Below are 27,285 nucleotides of genomic sequence, written 5' to 3'. Positions count from 1 at the left end.
CTGTGAACCTGAAGGTCTGCTCTGTTTAACCAGTTGCTGCAATGTTTTGCATTTTTAGCTCAAAAATATTTCGGAAGTGCACAAATGGCTTCATCACATGCCTTGATGTGGATGCTTTTGACTTATGGACTTAATTTTTGAAGCTGCTAGTTCGTGACATTTTTTGTGTCCCTCTACTCTAGGGGCTTCCTTGGCCACAAGCTGGTCCTGAATCCTCTTATGCATTAAATTGGCTTTCAAAAAAGAAAATATGTAATGATATTCTAGAAAATGCAACCTCCTATACTGTAATTTTAGATAATTGAATACATCCATGAACAACTGATTATGCAGACTACAACTATTCGAACATGACAGTCTTATTAAGTATGGATTGTAAGTAGTCTCTCGAGTTTAAACCATCGCATAGTTATTTAAAAAGAAAGAAGAAAGGACCTGTGGCTAACAGAAATATCATGTCGTACATCCTGGCTGACCCGCTGTTGTCTATCAAGGTATGTTTGAGCTTTCAGATATTAGAACTTTTCAAAGGAAAACACATGGATCCCACCTCTTTCGTATTAATATTTCCTGAGTGCTTTTCCTTTCAAGTGTTTCTGTTTTCGGTGGTGTCTTTTTCAAATTAAAAAGGCTTCCCAAGCCTTTAAACACAGCATGTGTCCAAAGTGTGGAAAATTCTCTTTGAAGAGTCACAGTCTTTAAAAAAAGAAAAGGAGGTAAAAAAAAAAGGGGGGTGGGGGGAGAGGGAGAGCAAATGCTGGCTGGTGTGGTGTGAAGGGCAGCTCGGGACTTTCAAACAGAGCATTTCTGATTAGACATGGGCTTGGCTTTGCTGGTGTTACACATTATCCAGATAAAGATGAATATGCATGCAAGCATACTTTGAAATAGTTGTGTGATCTATATTAATCTAGTTCGTGTTAACAGGATTATTTGGATGCCCATGCTGTTTGCATCTGAGGTAGGATGTGAAATAGCTGAGATTGGTTTCTCCGGAGGGTTCCACGTGAACATGGTGACATCTGACTTCACTGACATCACGGGAAGAAGGGGGAAATTGACTGACAGAATGAATCATTTAAGTTGGAAAAAGACCTTCAAGATCATCAAGTCCAAATAATACCTACAAAATATATATTTTTTTATTTTTTTTTTGGGGGGGGTATAATTGCCTGCACAGCTTCTTCAAACACTGGCTTGTATACAATTTTCAAAGTGATTTTCTGATAAAATGTAATTGTTTATCAGACTTGCATTGACCTGTCCAGTCTCACCTGCCCCCTTGGCTTGCAGGCAGTGGATCGGGGCAGCTCCCGTGACTGCAGCAAACTTTATTTTCAGATTTCTACAGAGTTACTGCAAATGGACAAAGGGTTGGGAAACACTTTGCATTACAGCTTGCCAAAGCTATTTGTCTGCCTGCCTGCTACTGCCCTCTGCAAACACCACTGCAGGGCTCTGTGTGTGTGCACAGGCTCTGGCTGCTGCTGCCTGGAGCATCCCAAGCTGGTGAAGGAGCAGCTTCGAAGCCCGGTGTGCAGCCCCCAAATTGGTGCTGGCCTCTTTAATGGGCAAGGAGCTGTTCTGTCCTTTTTAATCTGTGCAAAACTTTCCGGGAAACCAGATTAGGTGGTTATTTGTAGTCTATCATTATCTGATTATCACAATACTGATTGATGGGCAGATGTGCTGCACGCCTGACCCTGAAGCTGCTGCAGAGCCTGGTGCAATGAAAGCCTTTGAAAAGGGCAATTTTTTGTTTCTAGGCTATATTAGCTGGCAGTTAATAATCTCTATGTGACTGAAGCAACTTTAGGATAAAACTGAGTATCTGTAGACTTCTTACTGCATTTCTCTGTACATTTTTTCTCTACTTTTTGTTGCTCTGGCTAACTGCAGGGTAAAACCTCCTAGCTGGTGCAGTTTTAAGTTAGCAGGTACACTGCTAAATTGCTGTTCTTCTAGGGCAGCAAAGTTCAGGGCAGGAGTTATGCAGGTGTTGGGAGAACAGAAGAGAATAGGACGTATATTGGGGAAGTGGTTGCTGAGAAAAGACGTCTCATCCACTGGCTGACAAACAGGAGGAGGATTCAGAGTTTGATTCCCAATCCCCTCCCTTGTCTGCTGGTTGATGTTTTTTATTCTCCATCTGCTAAGCACAGGAATACAATGATAGTACATAAATTGTCCTTAAACCTAGCCAGATGCTTGATCAAAGGTGGGGAGATAGTACACAGGTTAAAGGCCATGATACGACCTGCAGAAAGCAGATGGGATGCTGAAGTCAAAGGGAGCAGCTTGTTGGCCAACAACTTTTGTAGCTGCAATGCACAGCTGGCAGCAGCAAGTACAGGGAGAAGACTGGATTCCTTCACTGCTTGTCCTTTGAACATAAGGAAGCAGAGGCAGTATAGTCTGCTTCTTGATTTTTTGGGTTCAGACTTAGAAATTAAATTGTAGAAGTAGGAACACGCTGGTTCAGATACACCCAGCAAGCTTAGCTGGCTTCTGGGAATTGCTCTGAGCCTGAACTTGAACTCTGAGGGATGGAGCTGCCGGCCTGGGACAGGCGAATAAAAGGCTCTACTTGGTATATCCTAGCTGGTCTGTGCATTTTTTTTTGTCCTCTGAGGCTGTGCTCCTTTGTCTTCCCAGGCTGTTTCCCGGTGCTTAGAGAAAAAAGGCCACCACCGTGCTCTGAGAAGAGATTTGTGCTACAATGAGAATCCCTTGCTTTTATTAGCGCTATTTGCATGGACTCAGAGCATGTGGAAGATAAGAGGCTTAAGCTGTTAAGTGCAGAGAAATGCAAGGTAATAATGAGGTTAGGGAGGAAACCCTCGGTGGTGCTGCTAGGGCTCAACCATCAGCCACGGTGCAGAATGTGGGGCACAGAGAGATGCAGTCAGGGCATTCCCCATCCTCCAGGATGGGCAGCACTGGGTTTTGCCCAAAATGCTGCTGCTGTCCTGCCTCTTTGCCTCTGCCCTATTCCCACTGCACTTAGAGCATTTGCTCCTAATTTATTCTGTCTGGTGCAGGGCTTACCACCTGTCTGGCTCCCTAAGGCAGTGGGATGATGCCCAGGTCCCTCCAGAAAGCAGCAGCAGGAGCCCTCAGTCTCTGTGCTCGATGCTTCAGCGCGCTGTGGGAGCATGCACGGGCTGGATGTTGCTGGCATGAGACGGACGGCTTTCCTTGTCATGCCATTTGCTTAGGCATGTTTAGATGCCTGACTGAGCCCTCCAGGGGAACAGACTCCTCCTTGGAATATCTCATTTTGCAAAACCAATACATGCCATATCTTTTTATTTGTGTGTGTATATATATGTGTGTGTATGATTGCCCCACTGATGGAGCATGCTGTAGATTAGCAGGAAATGTAGTTATTAGCTCTTGATAAGCAGCCACTTTTCATCCCAGCTGTTTTTCAATTAAACATAGATGTGAAGTGCAGCTGCTCATTCAAAGGGCACTTTTTACTTCTTTGTAAACTGCAGCATTTTCCAGTATTGAGTCCTGTAGCTCAGTGCAAGAAGAATTCTTTCATATGGTCCTATTTTTGTTTCCATTTAATTTTCTAACAAATCTTTCTGATTACTGCTGAAGGTGAATGTAGTTCAGGAACTATCAGCAAAGTTGAGATATAGTCTTCAGGAGTGGGGGGAGGATTTATTGTTCCCTTCAAAAATATTTTTAGATCCTTGGAGCTTTTGTACTTTTTAAAAAAATAAATATAATTCCATATGTACAGCTGTGACTTGATTTGAGGCCTTCTGAGAGCTCGAAGCCCCAGTAGTTGTACAAAAGTGGTTTTGAGGATCTGGGAGTAAATCACAAATAGCAGCAGGGAAGTTGTGTACTGCAGAACATCTTGGGGCTGTCTTTTCAACAGGGATAAAATGCAGCAGCTGAAGCCCAAATATTACCCTGGTCTGACTCAAAACGACATGAGCTGCCTGCATGGTTGCTCTGCCATCATCCCTGCTGGAAGACGACCAACAGATATTTTGGAGAGTATTTTTATAGGCCACCAGTGGTAATACAAGCAGTTGTTCATTCTTGACTGTTAACTAGCCTGACAGTAAATTTTCACTGTTTTTGTTTTAACACAGCATTGCTGTCTCAGTAAGTTAATTGCCTTCATATTACTTTCTTCTTCTTCTTCCTTACTATCTCTTTTTACTCCTCGAATATTCGGTAGAGACACTAGCGATATCCATGCAGGAATAGAGGCTAAAACAAGCTCTGCAACTGCTGAAAAAGCGTGAACAGCCCAGCCGTCTGCTCTCTGCTTGTTGGTGCTGCGTTGCTTGGTTCATGGGAGCAGAGCATGGATAAGAGCCTGTGCTCTTACAAACAGAGCTGTCAGGGGATGTGGCAAAAAATTATGCTGCTCATTTGTACTGGGATGTACTAGGATATGCTGGGATGCCTGGCAGCCCTGAGGAAGATCGTTAAGGTTTCAGATACATGCCTTTCTCTTCAAAAGGAATCGGATGTGCCCCAGATGTGTTTTAGTTGTTCGGCTCTAACCATGATTTGCCTGGCTGGTGTGACACTGCTTGGGTGCAGAATCTGTCGGGGGTAGCATTAGGGAGTGAGACTGCAGAGCGATTGTAAGTCTCTAAGGGATTCTGGGTTCCTGGTGGGCAATTTGTGAGTGGGTGAGTGCAGTTTTTTAGCATGGTTCCACAATAACAACTTTGGAGGGGGTGCACTTGTGGTGTCTGACTCTTTGTGTGGCTCTCAGTGCTGAATAAAACTTCTACAGGTCTACATCTTTTGGCCTTGACTCAGGATTTACTGTATTTATTCTCCTAGACAGCTTCAGGTCCTGCCAATGGTCTTTTCCAGTCCTTTGGAGGAGAGCATGGAGTTTAGAGCCGTGCAGGAGCTTGTGCAATAGGTTTTCCAGCACTCCAGGGGCAGAGGGAGAGTGCCAGGTCAGGGAAATTTTCCTCTCCTCTGTGGAGCGAAGGTGGGCTCAGGAGCAATGCCTGCTGCGAGCTACCCGATCCCGCAGGTGTCCCTGAAGCAGAGGACACGTTGTCCAGGCTGTCCAGGACACATCCCTCAGGGCCCTGCCAGCCCTGCCTGGTCTTGCTGTGGGGCCTGGCATTGTCAGGCCCTGAACAGACGCGGCCCAGGCATGTTGCTGATACTGGGCCTCCTGCGTAGCCTGCCCAGCTGCCTATAGGGTCACCAGGGGTGTCCTCATCGGTGGTGACGATAACAGCCAGACCATCGTCTGTCTCACCCTGTGTGGGCATGGATGCCAAAGCCTTCATGGCCCCGCACTGTTGGTGGTTGTATTTCTGTGCCCAAAGAGAGCCAGGGTTTCCTCTGCAATTTAGCAGCGTGTTATTCCCAGTTAACACCAGTGTAGGTGATGACACAGGATCAAGGCAGATGAACCCATGCCTTCAGATTCTTCCAGCAGAGGCCCTCTGACTGAAACAGCAACACCAGAGCTCCTTCAGGCCTTGAACTGATGGCCTAGAGGTGAAAATCCAAGGGCCTTATTGCTAATGCATCAAAGCAGTATTTGTTCCTTGCGGTTAGAAGCACTGAAGGCTGGAGCTGTATGTGTCGGACCTCAGCAGGCTCAACATTGACTTCTTTTTGTCTATATCTTTTTTTTTTTTTTTTTTTTTTTTTTTGTACATCTTACATGATAGGAGAAGCTGCAGTCTCAACCTGCACAACTATTTTTGGAAGGAAGCTCAGTTCATTAAACCTGCAGCTCGGTATTTTTTTTAAGGGGCGAGGGAGACAGAGTGGTTTGCTACAGTTTATTTGACCTAGTTAAGAAAAATATCAAGTTGCCTCAGGCAAGTAATTAATTTGTACATACTTCCTCCTGCTTGCGGCGTGCTGTATACAGCCAATATTTTCTGCAGGTGAAGACGATCGGCTTCACAGCTCGCAGGAAGCCTGCCCAGATTTGCAGCTGCTGTGCGGTATGTTAGGTGGGTCCTGCATCTGAAAGGAATGGCAGCAGGTCTGCAAGAGAGCTCCAGATGGTATTTATTCGAGACCTCAGCAGTTGACTTGGGATGGCATAAAGCTTTCCCTGTTGCTTTCTCTTTAGCAGAAGCTCTGCCTTGCAGTGTTGTTTCCAGAGCAACTGTCAGGGCTGGATTCAAGGGTATTTTTGGTGTTAGCTCGAGAGCCCTGTCTGCAGAGGAGGTGCAAAGGAAGGGCATCTCCTTGCAAGCTCCATCCTTGTTGCTTAGCCCCAGCCATAGGGAGCAGCAGCCTGGGGAGAAAACCGGGCAGCAGATTCCTGTCCCTGCTGCTGGGACAGGTGGTCATGGGCTCCAAGGTGCCCCCGACCCCATCGGCTGGTCCTTAGAAATAAATCCTCCCTCTTCTGAATGCCTGTGCTGGGTCACTTCATCTTGTTATGCCTGTCCCTCCACCAGCAGTATGTTTTTGCAGCTTAGAAGTGCACCTTGGGCTGGCTTTCAGAAAAGCATCAAATGTTGTGGGCATGGGGCCAAACCACAGTGGCAAGGAGGTGACCGTCTTGCATGCAGTAAAGCTAAACCCAGAATTAAAATAACTTGTTCTCAGGCAAAGAGTCAAAACCCTTGCAGACCCCAGCTGGGAAGAAAAGACAATTTCTTATTATTTGAGCTTCTGCAATAGGAAAATCCCAGTAACTGAAGCAGTGTTGGGCTACGTGGTGCTTCTCACGGATGTGCAAGCCCTCAGTTATCTAAGGTTACTTGGCTGCTCTGTCTTGCCCCATGCCAGCTGCATAATGAGGGATGTTTGGTAAGTAGAATATGGTCCATGAAAGTGGTTTTGACCCTTCCTGGAAAATCTGAACTGGCAGGAAATGGAATCCCAAACTCTCGTCTGCTCTGAGTCCATCCTGGTTTGTAAGGTAGCGTTTAAAAGAAATATAAATTATATTTTGTTGGTAGCTGTGGCAAGCTGTTCAATAGAATATCTAGCATAATGACTTGGTACAGTGATCACCTGGGTAAGTTTTCTTTTTACAGAAAATCTAAGTATTGTGTAATACCTAAAATTTCTAGGAGCAGTTGGCTGTTTTGCAGGAAAGTAGGTACTTGCTGGCATGAGGAGAAAAGTGGAAATAAGCCCAAATTTGGCAAAACACATGCAGAAAGCTTGCTGAAGGGCTGGGCCGTACCAAAGTGAGCTGTCTGGTGGTGGGGAAACCACCCGGGCTGGATGGGCTTGGTGTAGCATCCAGCATGTAAGCTCCCAGGGGTACGTACAGATTTGGGAAATACTGACTGGTTGTCTATAAACGTAACAAGAATGCTGAGAAGCAAAATTTGAAATTTCTTCTGTACATGTACAAATAGTAAATCTTTTTTGACCTGACATAAGGTCGAGTTGTTTTTTTTTTTGGCTGTTTTTTCTTGTTGGGGGTATTGGTGGTAGCTGAAAGGTTTTAAAGCTCACACATTTAAGCCATAGGAGCAGGAATAACAGTAATAAAGCAGTAGAAACTGAAAGTAGTGGATTCAAGAAAAAGAACAATAAGGTCATCACACTCCCTTCTGGGACCAGCAATCCTCATGCACATATTCAAGTGCTTTGTCCCATTAAAAGTTACCCAGGTTTCTGCTGTAATCTCATCGATGAGCAGTCATCCAAGAGCTCTTACAACATACCTGATTTTTGTATAAAATATCCTGTTTTATTTTTATTTTTTGTAAAATGGGAGGTGGAGGTTCTGTGAGTGTATGCACTGAGGGTACTTTGCAATGAGTGTGCATGGATGTTAAGCATCCCTTGTGCTTTTTCTTTCTGGTGAAACAATATGGTTCATTTTAAGACCGCAGCACCACTTTTCATTGGAGAATAACCTGGAATAACCACAGCTCTTTGCTTCATGTGTTCATGAAAGAGAAGCTAATGGACATGGGAGCAAGACTTGTATTTGTTTTCAAACACATCTTTTGATCAGTTCAAGTGTTGATGCTGGCAAGCATGAGGCCATTTCTCTGGGCTTTTTCATTTTACTGTGTTTTGGGTAAAAGTATCAATGTTGTTGTTAATTGTTGAAAAAGAAGATGGGTTTGAATGTAATGAAGTATCTGGAAGTGCTCAAGGCCAGGTTAGATGGTGCTTTGGGCAACCTGATCTAGTGGGAGATGTCCCTGCTAGTGGCAGGGGGCTTGAATTAAATGGGCTTTAAGGTCTCTTCCAACCCAAACCATTCTGTAATTCTCTGAAAAGAGTGGGTGAATGTCCTGGGGCAGGCAAAGGATGGGGGAATGGTCAGGTGGCTGCAAACCAGCGAGGAGAGGAGGGATGCCCCACCAGGAACCACAGCAAAAAAAGCCTGGAGAGCTTGTTTAAGAAAAGTTAAGTTAAAGTCCTGAGAAACCAGAGCGGTGTTCAGCTTTGGGTGCTTGCTGGCTGAAACAAAGCAAAGTGACAGCCAGAAGGGGACTTCACTTGGGGATGTTCCTGCTGTGATCCCGTACCCACCTGCGGCAGTCGGGAGGGAAATTCCCAGCTGCCTCGCTCCCCAGGAATGGAAATGGAGCCTGCTGGGACAAGCCTTGTTGCTGGAGGTCGTTCGGGCTCTTTCAGGAGGTGATTATTTGCATTTTAGTTCTATTAATTTCCTCTCCTAAAATATGCCCCGTGGGCCCCAGCATTGTTGTGGCTGCTGAGCCTTGGATTTCTGCAGTTCGTTGAAGGCTTCCCAGTATTGGGAGGGAGTTGGAGATTAAATTGCTCTAGTTAGGCATTACGGTATTCGTGCAGCTCGGATTTATGAATCAGCTCTTCTCACTTCAGCTCGTATTGCTGGGGTTTTTCTCTCCTCCCAACGCCCCCTTCCCAACATCTTTCGGTTGCTTCCAAACAGCTGGCTGGCTAGCGGCACCACCAGTTGCTAGCATGGGATGAGACAACACATAAATCAGGGCTACGTAACTCATGGAAATGATTTGTAAGCCAGGAGGTTTTAAGGATAACACAGTTTGAGATTTAGCAGTGATTATTTATTCACATTTTAAAATTTTATCTTGTAGTTTTTGAGGATTTAGGTTGCAAGTTGCTTTTCTATAGGTTGCTGTTAAAAGAAACTGAAACTCTCGTAGTGCTCCGGGAACTGGGCCTTTAAGGGAAATAATGTCAGGATATTCTGGGTAAAACGCTGAGCTTGCAACGTTCGGATAAATCTCCAACGAAGCACTTCAGACATCTGAATGTCGGTATCATAATCTGATCTCTTCTGGTGGGATCACATTTCCATGCGTCCTGATCAGAGAGATCCTCCAGGATTTTACCCCTGGCTGAAGGGAATGAAGGGAGCATCAGCCTCGTAGGGAGGAATCATCAAATTCAGCATCTTGCTCTGAACACCTGGCAGGGAAGCCTCTGTAATGGAGAGGAAGCACTGAAATGTGTAGATACGCACGTTTATACGTAGACACGTCTGTGTCTTTGCAGGGATGGGATGCCAAGTAATAATGCACACTGGTTTAAAGTGCTGCCTTTCCAGTCTGGTGCTGTTTATCCCAGTATGGGATATCCCAGTGTGGGTATAAGCACTGACACACAGGGCGATGCGCTCCAGCCCGAGGTGCTGTGAGTGCAATGAGGAAGCCCAACGGCGTGGTCCTCCACCAGGCTGGATGCTCCTGCGGGGGCACAGAGCTTTCAGCTTCACGTTGGAAAGGGTTTGTAGGGGACAGTTTGCAAAATGTGTTGGCCCAATTGGGTGCAAGCCCAGACCTGATGCCTTCTGCAGCCTGCAAAGGGTTGAGAGCCCCCTCCCAGCAGAACCCCCCTCTATTCCCCTGGGTCCTGCCTGCCCTGAATGGGGCCTTTCTGGTGCAGAAGTGAGCTGTGCTGCCCTGCCAGCCTCCCGACTGTGCTGTGGGAAGCAGAAATGGACCTCCCCATCCCCTGCTGCAGGGCAGGGCCCGTCCTGATGCCCAAACCAGGGACAAAAATCCCTGCAGAACACCACGGTTTTACTCAGTTTGGTTTCAGTGACAGGTAAAGCAGTTTGGCGGCATTAAAATGAACTCGCAGTGAACTGCGTTGCGTAGGCTCAGCTGAATTGCCCGTTTCATTCAAATTATTCAGGCTGAAAAGAAGCATGCTGTGTTCAAGTGTCAAGAGGGGCCAGCGCTGAGCAATTCGTGTCATAGCTCATGGTGAGGGCAGGACCGTGAGCAACACTGGGATGTTGGAAAGTAGGGCTGAACTTTTCTAGTAAATCAACAATTTATTTTTTTTTTTAAATGTCCTTAGTTTTCCTTGCAGCAGAAAGCAGGGATTTGGTGCTACGTTTTTGAAAAGTACTTAAAATCCTTGGGATGAAATAAGAAAACGTCTGCTTCCATGGGAATTGCCGTGACCCCACGCGGGTGGCACAGCTGAAAAGCATCCTGGCCACGTGCTTCGGGCTTGATTTATTCTGACGGCCGCCTGCAGCACCTCCGAGGCTACAGCAGCCGGTGCTCGCGGGCGCAAGCATCTCGGTGAGCTCAGCCGCGCGTGCCAGCCTGACGCACGCTTTCTCCGCACGCATCCTTCCTGCATGCAGTGCTGGGGGGATGGAAGCGTGGCTCTGAGGCAGATTTTTTACATCTAGCCTCCGCTGGTACCTGCCTGCCGGCCAGGAAACACACTTTGCTGGAAGCTTGAAGTGTGCGAGCGCAGGGCTGAGCACCCCGGGGTGCAGCTCAGTCCAGGCTGGGGAGCCGGCTGGGTGGCAGTGCTGAGAGTTTACTTAGTGCTGGTTAAGCCTTTTGTGAAGAAACATCACAGCCCGCCTTTGAAGCGCAGTAAGAAAATGTTAATTGGCCTAATTAATGCAGGAAAATAAGGCATATAATAAGTAGGACTAATAGCCGAAAAATGGCTTTTAATTCTGAGTACTGCAGTTCTTGTTCTTGCCTGAAACGAGACATGTGAATGCCTGGTTTCTTCAGCTGCTATAAACTTGGGTAATAATAAAAAAGCCATCCAAAATCAGAGGCCATTTAGGAAAATACAAGCCTTAATCTCTGTGCTGCACTTAATCCCCTTGTGCAAGGCAGATACTGCTGCTCACTCCCCCCACCAGCCTGCGACCCGGTGTCTTTTAATCCGGGTTGTTTGTGCGAGCTGTTTTGCAGCAACCACCCCACTTCAAACCCTTGAAAAGCAGAAACACGTGCTGCCGCCCTCCAAACCCACTTCATCCCTAAGCCCTGCTTCTCACTTTTGTGCTGGTGATAACCCGGAGCAGCATCGGGGAAGCCGGGGGATTAACATTAATGCTTGTGTAGTGATTTGAAGCAGAGCTCTGCTTGACAGAGGAGCGGCTGTCTCATCTTGCAAAAGAAAATGGATTAACTCCTTTCCTGAAAGCGTGCTAATTTAGCCAAAACAACATCAGATCACCTAAAAACGTTCCGTGGGCTGTGCAGTGAAGTGGTGCGCAAGTGTCTGTGTGAGCTGCTGCTACGCTGGGCATCGATGCCTTCTGCAAGCAAAGGTCTTGCTGGCAGCCTTATGGATGTGGGCATCCAGGCAGGACATGGGATCAGAAGCCACTAGAATATACTTTTGCATTTAAAAATAATAACGATGAAAGAAGTTCAATGGACTTGGTATTCTAAGGACCACTAATTGAGCCCTGAGATGGCATCCTTGGCAAAAATGTTTATCCCCTTCAAATCAACTGCACTGTTCACTGGAAAATCTGTCATAATTTTTTCTCTGACCTTGGAAGGCCTGTGACTTTGGAGCAGGGCTGGTTGATGTTTAAAGTGTAGGAAGTACAGTAATAGTCCACAGAAGTTCGGATTTGAAGTTCTGTGGAGTATTTAGCTTTCTTGGGAAAACTACATCTAATGAGCATTCACTTCCAGCGTCCTTCCCTGACCTCCATACACCACATCATGCCAGCAATATTGCTGCAGAATATTGTTGACATGATTAAGTTCTTACCTCCTTCAAGTTTATCTTTTTCTCCCCCCTCCAAGCCCTGTTATCCTGTGCCTAGGCTGGAGAAAGCTCTGCCTCGGAGCAAGGGCTGGCTCAGCCCATGGGCTTATGCATTGCTGGGTCCCTCCTGGGTTCGCCCAGTGGTGCAGAGCACAGCAGTGTGAAAACCCAAATCTCTTCCCATAATAAGGTCATTTAACATCCCAGGGAAGAGAACAGCTTTTAATCCTTGCTAGATCTAGCTGGGCTGCATTCAGACTAGCTTTAACAAAGCCTCGAGGCATCCAGTTTCATCTGCAATGCTAATTCAGAGGAAGAAGGGGAGATGTATCATGGCCAGGAGGAGTGCTGGAGAAGGGGTATCGTTAAACTCAGTTCAGCAGGAACTGCAAAATTAACTTCTAATTTGCAGTTCATACAATAGATCACACATAAAACACATGCATGGACATATGTACATATGTACATATATATATATATGTATATATGGAATCCAGAGCTGAGCCCTTTGAGCAGAAACCAGGGTTGTCGGTAAGGTCCGTGGTCCCAGGCAGCACCCTCAGGACATGTTTATTTTGAATATCTTCTTACTACGTCTCTAAATCCTGTTTACAGTGGTGTCTTTGCACAGCCTGACACTCTCTTATTTTTAGATTAGGTGCATTACGGTAAGGGCAAGGATTCAAGGTTGCGGCCAAAAAGCAGCGTGCTGAATGGCGCCCAAGTCAGAGCAGAAGGGATGAAATCGAACCCCGTCTTGGCTTTAAAACAAAAAGCGGTGTTGCAGTGCAAAAAAGAAAGATGTTTGCAGGGCCCGGCTCCTATCCAGATGGTGCACCACGGGGTCAGTGCCTCCCCGCGAGGAGCAGTGATTTAAATCAGTGCCTGGCACGTGGTAACTGTAGAAATAAAGTGATTTTAATTTCTGGAATCATTACCATTATGTCATATCAATTCTGTATAGAACAATCAGCATCTGAATCTGATGGGACATTTTGCAGTTGCTATTGGTAACGTTCGCTGTTCCTTCTAAAAACACAGAGTCTGGGGGAAGGATGTTAATGCGGAAAGGCGAGTGGTTAGCAGAGATTTCGTGTTTATTTCCCGAAATGTGTTTTATTTTGGGGTTCATTTAAGGATAACAACAGGCAGTGATTGATTGGGGGCAAAGTGGCTCCATCTGGCTCAGGAATCTGAAGGTTTTGCTCTGCCTTCCCAAGCAGTTTTCCCAGTTACTGTTAAGGAGCTCGATTTTAGCCTTAAATGGAATATTATATTTGTAAAAATGGCTTAAAACCCTCAGTGGTTTCAGCGTGGATACATGTTAGTGATACAGTAACTTCGTTAATTGCAAGCCTCTCCTCTTAACAACCTTTTATGCATGCTTTATGTTTTTATGAATCCTTAAAAGACTTCTATACTAACGTCTTATGGCATAAATGACTCATCTCACCTGACACGAAGAGTGAGAAAATCGGAGCCTTCTTTTTTTTTCTTTCTTTCTTTTTTTTTTTTTTTTTTGCCTCCTTTTCTTCTGATTTCAGAATGCATCATTTCTCTGCTGTGGTTAAAGCCAAAGCCTCAACATCCTTTCAATTACTTCATAAGAATGAGAAAAGAAACACAATGTCAGGTGGGGAAGAGATGGGGGAGGAAAGACTCCACAGTGCTGTGCTAGGTGCAGGAGAGTCCTTTTATTTTTTTGAGTTTATTTGAGGGATTTTAAGCTCAGGTTTTGAGGTATGTTGCATTTAGTGTTTATTGTCTATTTTTTCCTCTAAATGTGAGCATAGGACCACTTGCTTGCCCTGCACATCTTGGTCTACTACTGTTTTTCCTCTTTCTGAAACCCATGAGCTGTCAGCACTAAAAGGGTTGCATTTTTTTTTTTACTATTTTCCCTTTAAAAATAGGAAAGGAAAAATCAGATGCCCAAATAACACTGAGGAGTCAGCAAGTTTTGAGTTTCTTTGCCTTCCTCTCGTAAGTGCCTCAGAATTATTCCCAGCATTTCAAATGTTGCCCTTTGCTGACACAGGCTGATTTAGAGGAATTTGGAATTCATTTGGAATATTCAGCGATTCGGCTGCTAACTATTGCTTTCCAGCAGTGCTGTGGGGTCTGCATCCCCAGTGCCACAAAATCCAAGTCTAACTGGGAGAGGCAGAAGGGTTTTTCATATCTCATCGTTCCTCTCTCCTCCCATGCTGCTGTTGTTGCAGCGGTGCGATGACTCCGAGGTAGCCTTCCCTTCCTTCCCTTGCCACGTCCATTTCTTGTCCAAGGAGCGAGCCAACTTGTGAAAGTACCTGTGCTGATGTGCTCCAGGCAAGTGGATGCCGGTGCACATGCACATCCCTGTGAGCAAGTCTTTGAGACAGTCTTTGAGAAACGGCTGCCTGCGATGAGTCCTCTGGGAGCAGGAGGCAGCAGGATGCTGGAGCCTCCATGGGCAGAAGGCTGGATATGTAGAAAGAAGGCTTTCTGCAGAAGGATGATTGTTTTGGCTAATTGCAAAACTTTGAGTGGTTGGGGATGTTAGTGATGGCAGGCTTTTATAAACGTTTAAAGCATTGGGTTTGTTTTCCTTAGGACTCTTTCTCTTACTTGTGCCACTCCTGGACACGTCAGGCTGAATTCAGCCTGGCACTGGTGTCGATGCCTTTTCTCTACTAATACTAATACCTGGTAACATGTTTTTCCATGGAAACATGCCAAATCCTGTGCTGGTCAGAGTCCCATGCTTGTCCCTGTGACTTGCACCTATTTGTTTGAAGCATCTTTTGAGTTTATTCGTAAAGCTGCAAAGAGGAGCACTGGGATTTAGTGCCAAAGTTGCAACACCAAAGGTTTTGAGGCAGACAGAGCGTCTGTATTCTTTCACTAGGTGGAAACTGAGCTCTAAGGAGAAGGACTGTGGCCTCTGTGGTGCTGATAAGTGTTGAGGTTTTGGGAAAATGAATTTTCAACCCCTGAGCTTGACATCTAAGTGCCAGCCATCGTCTGTGCTGTGCGAACGTGCATGTTTCCACTCCCTGCTTGTAAGAAAGGGCTCTCTCACCCTCTCCTGTTTCTCCTTTCAGTCTCACAAGTGAATAGAAACAATGGTGATCTCAGTAGTGGAGTTCCATCTCTACTAGTGGAGAGCAGAAGAACAACTGCTGTGCTTCAGTTGCCCTGGCATCACCTTTGCACTGGTGAAATGCAGTTATTTTGCCTTCAGGTGCTTCATTGGGAGCTGCTTCTCCTCCTGATGCTGAGCCACATGCAGCTTTTCAACTTCAGCACTGGAGATTTGAGAATGCCAATTTATTTCAGGTAAGATGAGGGCACCCGCAGAAGCGTTTCCCTCTTTTCCTGTAGTCAAGTTGTTCCCAGCTCAAATGCGTAGCAAATTACTGGCTTGTGTGCTGACTTTCACCAACTTCAGTGCAAATACTACTCTCAGCTAAATGATTTTGTAGGAGTAAATAATGGAGAGGGAAAACAGTCAAGACATTTGCTGACCTCAGGAATGGAAGCAGTCTCACTTCCAGTAGACTTGTGTCTTGTGGTCTGCTGGCTTTCTAACTAAATTACAAGAGGCTTTGGAGTGAGCTCCACCCCTCATTAGGCATCAGAGGCTCTGCATCGGACAGAGCCCTTAGGAATGCCCCGACTTTGCAGGACAAGCTTCGACTGGCCTCCCACACCTATTAGACATCAGAGAAGCTGCATGGGAGGGGACGCTTCGCTGGGGAGCGTGTATCCTCTGCTGTCTAATAATGCCGATTAAAGCTTTTCTGCAGGTGAGGACGTGCAAAATGTTGTTCTCCTCTCGACTTGGCTGCCTAATAAATTCATGCTCTTATTTACTGGGACCCGGTAGGGTCACTCTTTTCTGCCTCTTGGCCTATTTCCATGAAGGCTGTAGGAAAGTAGTGTTTTATGCTGCTGTCTCCTTGTCTGATGTGGTAGAAATGGACTCAGTGGTCTAGGGGGATGTGTGGGCAGGAAGGTGAGTATGTACCCAGTCCTGTAAGCCCTATTCGTGAGCTTTAGGAGACCAGGGGAAGAATCAGAAATCTAAGCAAAGCTGAGCAGTGGATGGAGCCTTTCAGTTGAGCCCTTAAAACAAGCACAAGAAGGCTGTTTGGGGCTGGGAGAGACCTGGAGTGGGAAGTGTGTGCCGTGGGGTTTATTTGCCCTAAGGGACAGGGGAGGAAGCAGAGGCTGGACGGAGCTGGGGACCGTCCGGAGCATCCTTCAGCTCAGGCAGTCATGGAGCACACAGTGGGGAGGGGAGCAGGACCCAGAATTGCTTTTTGTGTGAGGGCAGTAGAATAATTGATATACAACTTGGAAGCTTTTGCCAGAGATACATGCATTTGCACTGTTTTACAAAGTATTTTATGGTTAGAAGCTACGGAAAAGCTTAAATTAAAATAATTGAAGTTACCTGTAGGGAGTAAGTCACAACAGAATAAGGAATGCTGTCCATTAAGCACTGAAAGAAAAGCCAAGAGCAATAACTATTAAAGATGCAAATATTAAAATGTCCTTTATCCTCACATGGCAGGCACTGGCTGTTGTGGGGTGTGTGGAGGAGGGATGAGCAGCGGGTGCACAGCTCTGCATGCATCGGCTCTTGGGTTTTTAACACGGGCAGTAACGAAGGAAGATGATAACAGGGTGCGTTAGCAGTTCTAATTGACTCCGAGGTAATGAGCAGAGGAGAACATCTTTAGTTTCTCGCTCTCTGGATGGATTAACGTGAGCACGAGGTCCTGCCTGCTAGGAGGGAGGAATCAAGAGCCCGGTGGTTACGGTCCCATCGGGACTGCAGTGATAGCCCGGAGGATTAGGCAGGCTTTGGGGGAGCTGGAGCGAGGCCAGGAAAGCTGCACGTGGCCTAAAAGCAGGGGGTGGGCTCGGCAGAGCCTCAGGCTTTTGGGAAGCACGTGGTGTTGCTTGAGTGGTGGGCCTGTGGAGTCAAGAGCAGGTTATCTGCTTGGAGTCCGATTTTGATTTTGTTTTAAAATGGCCTCAGCGTTTAATGAAAACAAAACGTTGCAGACATTCCTTTTTTTTTTTCTTAAGTTTGGCTTCAATGAAATAATCCACTGCTATGAAACTTCTCTGAGTATCATCAAGGGTTTGCCATACTTTAAATGAAATTACCGTTATAAACATTAGATGTGCACAAAGAGGGAGATATGTCCTGGGCTGGAGTAAAACTGCCTGGTCAGCATCCCAGAGGGGCCATGCATGGCCATAGATGACGGAGGCTTCTGCTACAAGATTCTCTTTCTTTTGGCTTCAGAGAAGGAAGATGCCTCATGTTTGTGACCAGGACCTAGGCCCAGGAGAGGCAGGTGTCGGTTTGGGATACTTCTGTGTACTTTGACCAGCAGAGGATGATGCTCCAGAACAGCCAGAGTACTTTGTGCAAGCACAAAGACTCAAGAACTGTACTTACTCTTTTTTTATCTGCTTTTTATATTTTATGAGAAATCTACCTGAACAGGACTGCAGGAAAAAGCTGAAATTGCCACAGAAAAGTGTCATTTTATAACTTTCCATCGTTCAGTACTTCAATTAATGTGTCCGTAGGCCATCTGCAGTTGTAAATTCACTACATTTATTAATTCACTTGGGAGAATTTGAGCATCTGATGCAATTAAAAAGCTCATGTGCCAAGGTGCTGCTGTCTTTCCAAAGAGTTGCCAGTCCATGATGTCAGGTCAGTGAGGCAGTGAGAGCGCCAGGCTTCATCAGGCGAAGTTAGCAACTTGTTCTGGACAGTAAAAACTTTTATTTATTTATTTATTTTTTCTTTAATAAAGTACCCACTCTAATTAAAGAAGTGCAACCTGTGTGCTGGAGAAGGAGCAGTTATTATGGGAAGGCTTTTTGGATTGGTACAGCCTCCAAAATGCGATGAAAGGATTTTGCTGGGGCAGAGCACAGCCGAGCGATACATGCAGGGGGCAGGACAGGCAGCCCCCACGCCTCGGTCTGCACATCATTTAAGAGGCAGCACCAGTGGAGGGTTGCAAACCTCCAGGTGACCGCTGTCCCACAGCTTTTTCCCTGTGTCCCTTGCCCTTTGGGCTGGAAGCCAAGTCCTGTCTCACTGCTGTGCTTTCCAGAGGGGATCATTAATGCATCTCTGTGCGTGCAAGCAAGGGGAAAGCATGGAGAAAGCACCAGAAGAAACATCTCTGCACGGGTGCCTGCACCCATCCCGCATTAGCACGTGCTATGGGATGTGTCGGCAGCACCTGGAGGCTGCCAGCCTCTGGGATGCCCTTGGAAAAAGATGCCAGGGAGCAGGCAGGAGCCGATCCCACAGATCTATTCCAGATTTGTTGCCTGGTTGTGTAGCTGTTACTCTGCCATCCGTCCTCTGCGTTTCCCTGTGGTTATTCCAGATTGTGTCATTTCTTTCACTTTTTTTAATTTAATTTTTAAATATATATTCCTTCCTTTTCTTGTGTCAGCAAATTGAATCCTGAGCTCCAAAGGCTCTGGCAGATGTAGGATTCAAGTTTTCTCCCCCTGCTACTCAAATAGGTTAAAATAAAGGGCAGGAAAGAGCGAATTAGGTATTTGGGGTTTCAAAACAGATGACTCTAGTTTTGACTATCCAAAACCTTTTGCACCGAGGAAACTTATTCCTGATTTTCCAGCTCATCCTGGTGGGGACCTAGCTCGTGATCAGTTTTCCCACTGTCCTGTTCATCCTCTCACATTGTTGAAGCTGGGCCAGGGTGCGCTGCTTTCCCGCATGTGAAATCAGCTCCACAGCTGTCCATCCCCACCGAGAGACCCAATCTGGGTGCCTGGTGTCTCCGAGCCATCCGTCTGTCCTTTTTATCTGGCACTCGCAGCTTTCCGATCGCGTCCCGGGGCCGTCCTGTGCTGCAGCTCAGCAGCTGGGATAATTCAGAGGCTGGAGCCGCCTGCCACTGCTGCTGCAGAGGGTGAGAGATTTAAAGGCTGTTTAAAGGTTTGTTTCCTACTGAAGTTTATCCAAAAGAACAAACCACCGCCAAGCTGCAAAACAAGCCGAGGAATGCTCTGAGCTGTTTTTCAGCCCTGGCTCCCAAGGGTGACCACAAGCCATCGCCATCCAAGGGCTAGTGATGGGTGCTTCTGGTTTTCCCCTTCCTATGGGGATTGGCTGTGAGCCTCATTCCCCAATTTCCATGCAGGCAAAGACGTGGATTTTCCCGCCCTGTGTGTCAGCAGAGGGCTGGGCTGCTCTCACAGGTGCCACTTTTTTCTCTGGGTTGTTGGAGAGGGGGTTCCTGGTTCGTCCCCAGTGTCCCCGCCTGTGCCTCCCTCCTTGCACATGCACCTCGTGGATTCATTAAGTGAGCTCTGTTAATTCGCAATATTCAGAATACACACGGCCCCTTTTATAGCTGAAGTCTCTCTTTTTAGCTGATTTTTTCATGGTTTCCAAAGCATCTGGTGCCCACGAGTGCGGTCGCCATGCCCACACATGGCAGGAGGCAGCTCCTGCTCCCTCCCTGGGCTGGCTCCATCCATCGCTCCCCTCCGTTAAACACAAATTGTGCATCTATTTCCTCCTTTCCCCTCGGAGTGTTTGACAATTATTACTGCGATCCTTCCTTCATTGTTTTTGTTTATCCATCTGTCTGCAATTTTTGTAGAAGCTGCACTGCTTTTAATTAATGAGAAATTGTTGTTGTATTTGCTGTTCAGCAGTCTTTATTTCTTCAGGATCGGGGGGTTTATTCTTCTGTTAGTGAGCAATTTTGAGCTAGCCTTTTCCAGCACAAAACCCACTCAATTCAGAGTAGTAGTAATTTTAGGGGGGGTTAAGCATGAATCCTTGCACAGAGCCCAGGCAACAAACCTCTATTATTTATTTTTATGCTGCTTGTGGTTGTAGGGATGTTCAGCTGTCTGAAAGCAGGAATGTCTCCACGCATTTGCAATAAGCCCCAGGTTTCAGACCCCTCCAGGGGCAGGGTTTGAGCTCAGGGCTCCGTGGATGGATTCTGGTGCCCTTGTCCTTGCTGCACGGATGCTTGCTCCCTATGGGCTTTGAGCCCCGTGAAAACCCTCTGCTCGGCTGCTGTGCTGGTGCACAGGGAAGAGGCCACCCTGTGGTTGTCCTAAAGTCGATGTGGCCCCAGTGTTGGCATTTAATCCATCCCAGAGCTTCCCAGCCTACACCCAGTTTTGTTCCTCAGGGAGGATGAGGACTTTGAACCGAAGGGAGATGCTTCCCACCTGGTGAAATCTGGGATGCCGGCTGCCGTGCCCCAGGGCATAATGAGGCCGGTGTTTAATTAATACCCAACGGCTCTGCAGAGGCACCTGTCTGCAGCCTCAGGGTGCTCAGCCCGTGGTGCTGTGAGTGCTGACCTGCTCTGCCAAAGGTGAGGGTGCTCAGTGCTTGGCTGGATCAGTCCCAGGCTCTGTAGCAGAAGTGGCCTCAGATTTTTCTGCTCCTGTCCAGGGTCTGACTCATTAATTTCCTCACTTACTGGAAGCATGGCTTATTATTGCAACATTTTAATAAAATCAAAAGCCAAAACCAAATATTGACATCAAATTGTCTCAATACTAAAAGGAAAAAAATGCAGCATGCTGTTAGTGATTAGGTTTGCTGCGCTGTGTTGTCTTTCTTTGCCTAAAAGCTTGCTATATCCTTCTGTATCCCAATTTTAAAGTGATCCCCTGTCACTCCTTTCTTTGGCTTTTGCACGGAGTTTGGCATTGTCTTGTCTTACACTTTCTTTGGAGCATTCTTTAATGGCAACTGTCAGATGTTTGCAAAAAGGAGAGTAGCGGCACCTGTCCTTGTGTTCAGAGAGGGGAGGCTGAGCGCTGTGCTCCCACAGAACCAGGAAAGTCCATTGCTGATGAGGACTCAGACCTGCACTGCTAGATGTTGATTATCCTCATCACTACTGCTTGTTCTTTTTGTATTCAAGTCAGATTTCTGTACTAGCAACTGCAGACTTGGCAGTGGTTTGTTTTGTCAAGTGGAGGTAATTGTATTTAGTGATACGTCTCCTGCAGCCTTTCTGTTTGCCTACCTAATTGAATCTGCTTGTCTGCATCCACCCAACGGGGGCATTAGCAGGTTGTGTCTCTGGGAGCCGCGGTGTGTTTCCACCACCCTCCGAAGCTGATGTGTGTGCGAGCTTTGGGCCTGTTGCTTGCATTGCTCATGGCACAGGGCAGGTGCCTGCAGGGACATCAGCTGAGCTGAGCTGCCGCGGTGCAGCATTGCTGCCTGCACGTGGGGATGCACGGTTTCAGAGGGGCAGACCAGATCCCAAACAGATGTGGGTACCTGGGCAGGTCTGGGGCAGATTCAAGGTTCAAAGCATGACCGATTTTGATTGCAAGGATTGTACAGGCTAAAGGAAAGAAATCTCTGGTTCTGCTGTAATTCCCGGCAGATCCGGGCACAGGGGCCAGCAGGGTGGCCACATGTGTTGACTTTGTCACCTGGTGGGCGAGCTGAGTTCATGCAGAGAGAGAGGCAGCAGGAGGACTGCTATGCCGTCACTGAAGTAAGATTACCCAAAGTTTTAAGCAACTTTGAGCCAGGAGAGTCAGATGGGTGCTGCTGTTAAGATGCAGTTTCAATATGGGGCCCAGACCACAGAATCACAGAATCGTCTAGGTTGGAAGAGGCCTCCAAGATCACCCAGTCCAACCTCTGACCTAACGCTAACAGTCCCCACTAAACCATATCCCTAAGCTCTACATCTAAACGTCTTTTGAAGACTTCCAGGGATGGTGACTCCACCACTTCCCTGGGCAGCCTGTTCCAATGCCTCACAACCCTTTCAGTGAAGAAGTTCTTCCTAACATCTAACCTAAAACTCCCCTGGCTCAACTTAAGCCCATTCCCCCTCGTCCTGTCACCAGGCACGTGGGAGAACAGACCAACCCCCACCTCGCTACAGCCTCCTTTGAGGTACCTGTAGAGAGCAATAAGGTTGCCCCTGAGCCTCCTCTTCTCCAGGCTGAACAAGCCCAGCTCCCTCAGCCGCTCCTCGTAGGACTTGTTCTCCAGGCCCCTCACCAGCTTCGTCGCCCTTCTCTGCACCCGCTCAAGCACCTCGATGTCCTTCTTGTAGCGAGGGGCCCAAAAATGAACACAGTGCTCGAGGTGCGGCCTCACCAGAGCTGAGCACAGGGGGAAGTTCTCAGTACTGAGCTGTACGGGAGCTTCTCAACCACGTGTGACCCTTTTCTCATCTCTGTAGCACAGAACTGCACTGGGAGGGCTGTGCTGTGATCTTTGCTCGTCTCCCTGCCAGTGTTGCTCATCTGTTGGATCCTGGTCCTGCCCAGTGGCATTTAGATGGCACTGGCTTTGTGCCATCCTACGTGAGTGGCGTTGGCTCAGGAGAGAGGAATAAGACCCCACTTAGGACTGAGTGATTAAATACTGCTCATTTCGAGGGGAAAAATGCCAAATCAGAGCTTTCTCTTCACTGAAAGCTCAATGGTCTCCTTCAGCTTCCACCTTTAGAAGTTTCATGAAAAACTGCTCTGAAAGTTATATGTAAACAGGCTTTCCTGTTCAAATTATGGTTGAATTTATGCCGGTAACGTGCTTTTTGGGCAAGTCTTACCTCTTCTGTGCATATAAAGGTTTTAAAATTGGCTTCAGTAGCACAAAAATCCTTATTGCTGTTACACCCTTTGCAGTGGGAGCATGCTGCCTCTGTGGGAGCTGCTGCCCCACGTTATCAGCAGAGCTGTCTGCTCAGGTTTTATCATTTTTAGGCTTTTTGGTTGCCCTGGGGGTGAAGGGAACAGGAACAGAGCTGCAGAGCTGGCTGCTGGTGGGCAGCAATGATGTACAAGATGCAGAGGAGAACCCGGCTCCCCCCTTGGCTGCTGGAGAGAGGCACCCAGCCTTGGAACCACGAGGAAAAACCCTTTATCCCTGTAAACTCAGATTAAACGTTTGATCCCAAAGTAAAGAAATGCTGACAGCTTTTGCAGTGCGCCTTTCCGGTTACTTTTTGGAGTAAAAGCATGTTTGGACTTGGACAAAACTTTCCAGTCTTTGCTGTGGTGAGGGGCTTGAGACTCCCCAGCACAGACAGTTCGCTTTCATAGGCTGTCATTCTGGCACTATTTTTTTAGCGCGGAAATTTGGTTTAAAACAGTTTTCGATAACATACAAAGTCTGTGCGTGGTGGTAGAAGTCTGCACTCCTGAGCATTTTTCTTGGAGATGGCCGCTTTCGGGAAGCTGCGCCTGCAGCCCTTGCCCTTCGTGCTGAAGAAACATTTTTCCTGGTAGAGTTGTGTCTTTTATAAGGCTTTGCTGTTTAACTGGGCTTCTTGAAATAACTTCATATGGTGCTTTTGATGTGGGAAAGGCACTTCTATGATGATCCTATTTATATATATATATATTTTAGCAACTGGTTGGGGTGATTTGCACAGTTTTTATTTTATTTCTAATAAGTCCAGAGAAATAGCATTGCCACAATCAAATTATTTTTGTATTCCTATAAGTAAATATGAAAAAAATATCTTTATAAAGTCAGATGGGTTTCAGGGGGCACAAAGGGGGATGAGACGAAGTGAGGGGTGAGACTAAAATCTGCACCGAATCCACGTGGATGAAGTGGAAGCGTCAGAAGTTTCTAAAATTTCTGGAGGCCATAAACATGATTTGTATGGCAGGGTTGGTAGAGGGTTTCTTTTTCTTCTTCATTTACAACAGAGTTGCTTTATTTCATTTTTCTTTTTCTGAAATGTCTCGTGTTGTAAGCATTTCACTATATTTATACAGCAACTGCTACAAGATATATATGTGAAATTGTGGAGTTATATATATCACACCTGTGAAATCAACCCTTTCATGAATAATTTATCTCAGGCTGCTTGGCACTTTTTGTACATTATTTTGAACTCACAGAAGGTTTTTCACAAAGACTTATAAATCCAAATTATTATTATTAAAAAAAAAAAAAAAAAAGCAGTTCAATGCCAGCAGATAAAGCTGTGTGGGAATAACAAGCAACTAGCCATCACATGGCACTCTGGTAGATGTCACCTGCAAAGAAGTGGTGACAACGGTTACCTGTGGAGAGGATAACTCTGTTTTTTCCTCTTTTCCCCCCCTGATCTTGTCCCACCAGTGCAGTGCTGTTCTCCAAGCCTCTGTGCATCATCACCTGAGCACTGCTGCAGTTTCATTGCTTCCCTCCACCAGTTTGACCCAGAGAGCAAGCCTGGGATCAAACACTGCATTTTTAACATCTCTCCACCCTATTGCATGTCTGTTTTCTTTGGAGAACTTCAATGGTGCTAGAAAAGCAGTTTTCATGGGGTCTTGCTTGACTCAGAGTGGTTCGTTGGGGACTACACTCTTACGCTTTGGGAGTGCACTTGCACCAAGGGCTAGGAGTGCCTACAGAAGCCTTTTGCACAGGTCTGGGGACGTTTCCTCTGTGTAAATACCATCTTTGCAGTGCATCAGCAATGCTGCTGTGTGCATTGCAAAATCACTCCAGGCCCATCAGTTTGGATTATTTAGGTTAATTCTCAGGGTCCATCCGTTCAGCCAGAAAAACTGAATAAATGCAGGACCTTTGTTTTCCTGACACAAGTTTTGGAGGTTTTTAGGTGGAGACTCTGCATTGCTTTGAAAGCTGAATAAAATTACCAGTGCTGCTTTGTGACCGGGATAAAGGCAGCCCTGGAGGGAAGATGCTTTCTGAATGCTGCCACGAAGGTGGGGACATGATGGTGGTGCTGAGAGAGGTGGTGGCAGAGGCCCCCCAAAAGCTAGGCTCTTCAGTGCCATGTGAGGAATAATTGATGGCTTCAGAAAAGAAGTATGTAGTTAAAAAATAAAAATAAAAAAATAGGTTGTGCTGCTTGAAGAGAGCAGATCTCAGCACGTATATCAGAGGTGTGATCGTGTCACAGCCGTGTCCCGGTCCAGCCTTGGAGGGACCTCTCCGTAGCAGACAGTCGGCAGTCGGCACCAGCTGCCAGGATGGTCCCAGGAGGTTTTATCAGTTCGGGGTGCTGGGGAAAGTTCTCTTTTAAATCCACACACATGCATAATCCTGTAATATTGTTGGGTCCTTTAGGTCTCTGTTGTGCCAAGCCGGTGACTGTACAAGTTTGTCACGTGTTGGATAAATGACTTTAAAAACGTCCCTTTGGTGGCTTTTGATTTAATTGGTGGTGTTCGCCTCTTCTTCTCGTGCTCAGAAATGATCCAAATTGAACTGGTGCGTACTGTTCTGCTCTTAATTTGCACTCCTGCCCTTGCTCTTTCTCTTCTCTATAGATTTCAGTGAATGTATCCAACTTTCCAGCTGCTTTTTGCAAACCTTGTGTGTGGGCATTAGAGCTATTTGGAGTGAGGCGCTCTACATCAATCCCTCCTGGAAATGTTGTTTTTTCCCTTCTTTGTGCCAAGTAGGGTGTTTGTGTCTCTGTGGAAAGCTGTCCCCCTAGTAGGACTGCAGGGATGTTGTACCGTGACCCATGTTGCTGAAAACGCTCTCACAGCTCCAACATTTTTTGAGTTATTCGGAATTCCCCAGACCTGAGTACTTGGGGTCTCTGAGCTAGTAAGTGCATTGGCTTGCAGTGACAGTGTCTGGGCCTGTGGACCTATCCCTTGAAGGTGATCTCCATGCATAGTCCCTACTGGTGGTAGAGAATATGTAGAGATAGCGAGCTGAACAGGGGATACAGGCTGCCATTGATCAGGACCTGATAAAATTAGGAAGAGATCTTTTAAATGCTATATTTCCTTAGATATTCCTCCTTCAATAGTCTGTAAGCTATTCCTGCTGATGATCCAACAACATGCAAGCATTAAGCCTCAACCTAGATACTACACAAGATCAAGTTTTATTAAAGGTGAATGAAAATTAAACACAGCTAAAGTTTGGCCATCCTAATTTTGTCTTTACTTTTATTTATTATGTTCCAAAATTAATGTACAGGAAAGAAAAGTTAAATACTTGGTGAGAAACAGTGATGTGTGCAACACGGCAGGATTTAAATTCTGTCATACACAGAACTTCATATTGCACTTAGCATTCAAATTTGAATGCAAAGTAATTTAATTAATGAAGTATTTAGTAGCATCATTAATAGGCTGAAAGAAAGGATAAATGGCACATTAGTTTAAGTTCCAAATGAGACAAAGCTAGGAAGTATTACAGATCAAATGAGACAAAGCTAGGAAATGTTACAAACAGCAATAATGGCAGAAAAAAAATAAAATTAATCACAGAAACCTAGCAATATGAGTTACAAACAGAGAGAAGTTACAAAGTGGAAAAAAATATAAGATAATGTAACTAGAAAAAAAAATCCAACCATATTTGTTGAAAAGGAAAGAAGCACTTGAAAGGCAGCAACACCAAAGACATGAAGAAGCAACAGGCAATAAATCAGACCTCAACTTAGAATGGGAGTGAAAGAATTAAAATAAAAACAATAAAAATTCAGCAAGCAAAATTTGGTTAGCTTTTGCTAATGTCTGGTAAGGGTTGTTGTAATTGTCTGCAGTTATTTGAAGCATATGGATGCAGAGGAGAAAAAGTGTTGTTTCAAGATTAACCAAGCTGTGGTAAGTAGGAATGAGGAGATGAAATGAAACTGTCCTCCTCTCGTCAGCTGACGTCAAAGGGTAAAGTATTTTCCCAGAAAGGAGGGGATGCTCACCCTATTGCTTGCTGTGAGAATACTGGAAGAAAAGTTTTCTGCAATATGTCCAGATGGGCAGAGGAAATAGAGGAGGTTATCTTCAGGTATGTGTGAGTGTGTATGGGTATGCACATATGTTTATACATCTATATATGCATGCACCTCCATATAAATCTGTCTTTATTTCTGGCTTAAGGCATGAGTTGGTTTCACTTAGGATATATATAAATATATATTTAAAAAAAAATCGAGGTAGAATCTGGGCATGCTCTCTTAATTGGTTTGATCCACCATAGCTACGTTAAGCTGGTGTTTGCAGTCTTCTCTTAACATACCCCAATCTGTCTGTTATGTACTCAATATCAAAGCCTAGTGTGTTATCTCCCCCTAAAAGACAAACTAAAGTGCTGTCCCACCTCCTCCTGCGCCCGTGGCCCTGGGACAAACTGGTACTCCACTGGCTCGCAGTGGAATACTCCTGGCCTTGCTGGCTCTGAAGATGTTAAGGGATTTGGGACTGTTTTCCCTCAGTAAGTCAGTATTTTGCCATCTGCATTCTACATCTATGGAGGTTATTATGTTCTTATTCTTCTCCTTCCTTTCGCAGTCCTCACATTTGATCTTCCTTAGGGGCACAACAGAGCTGATTTTTGCCCACTGC

At 46.0% G+C, this 27,285-nt stretch overlaps 1 protein-coding gene across 4 annotated transcripts in view; it reads left to right on the top strand.

Annotated features, from left to right (window-relative positions):
* Window positions 1-27,285, top strand: part of HIVEP3 (HIVEP zinc finger 3) — a 257,490-nt gene that overhangs the window by 27,982 nt on the left and 202,223 nt on the right. The window lies entirely within an intron of this gene.

Source organism: Aythya fuligula, chromosome 23 (assembly GCF_009819795.1).
Source record: "Aythya fuligula isolate bAytFul2 chromosome 23, bAytFul2.pri, whole genome shotgun sequence".
In the NCBI taxonomy this organism is placed as follows: Eukaryota; Metazoa; Chordata; class Aves; order Anseriformes; family Anatidae; genus Aythya; species Aythya fuligula.
The sequence above is the reverse complement of the archived record's forward strand: the minus strand, read 5'-3'. Positions and strand labels throughout refer to the sequence as shown.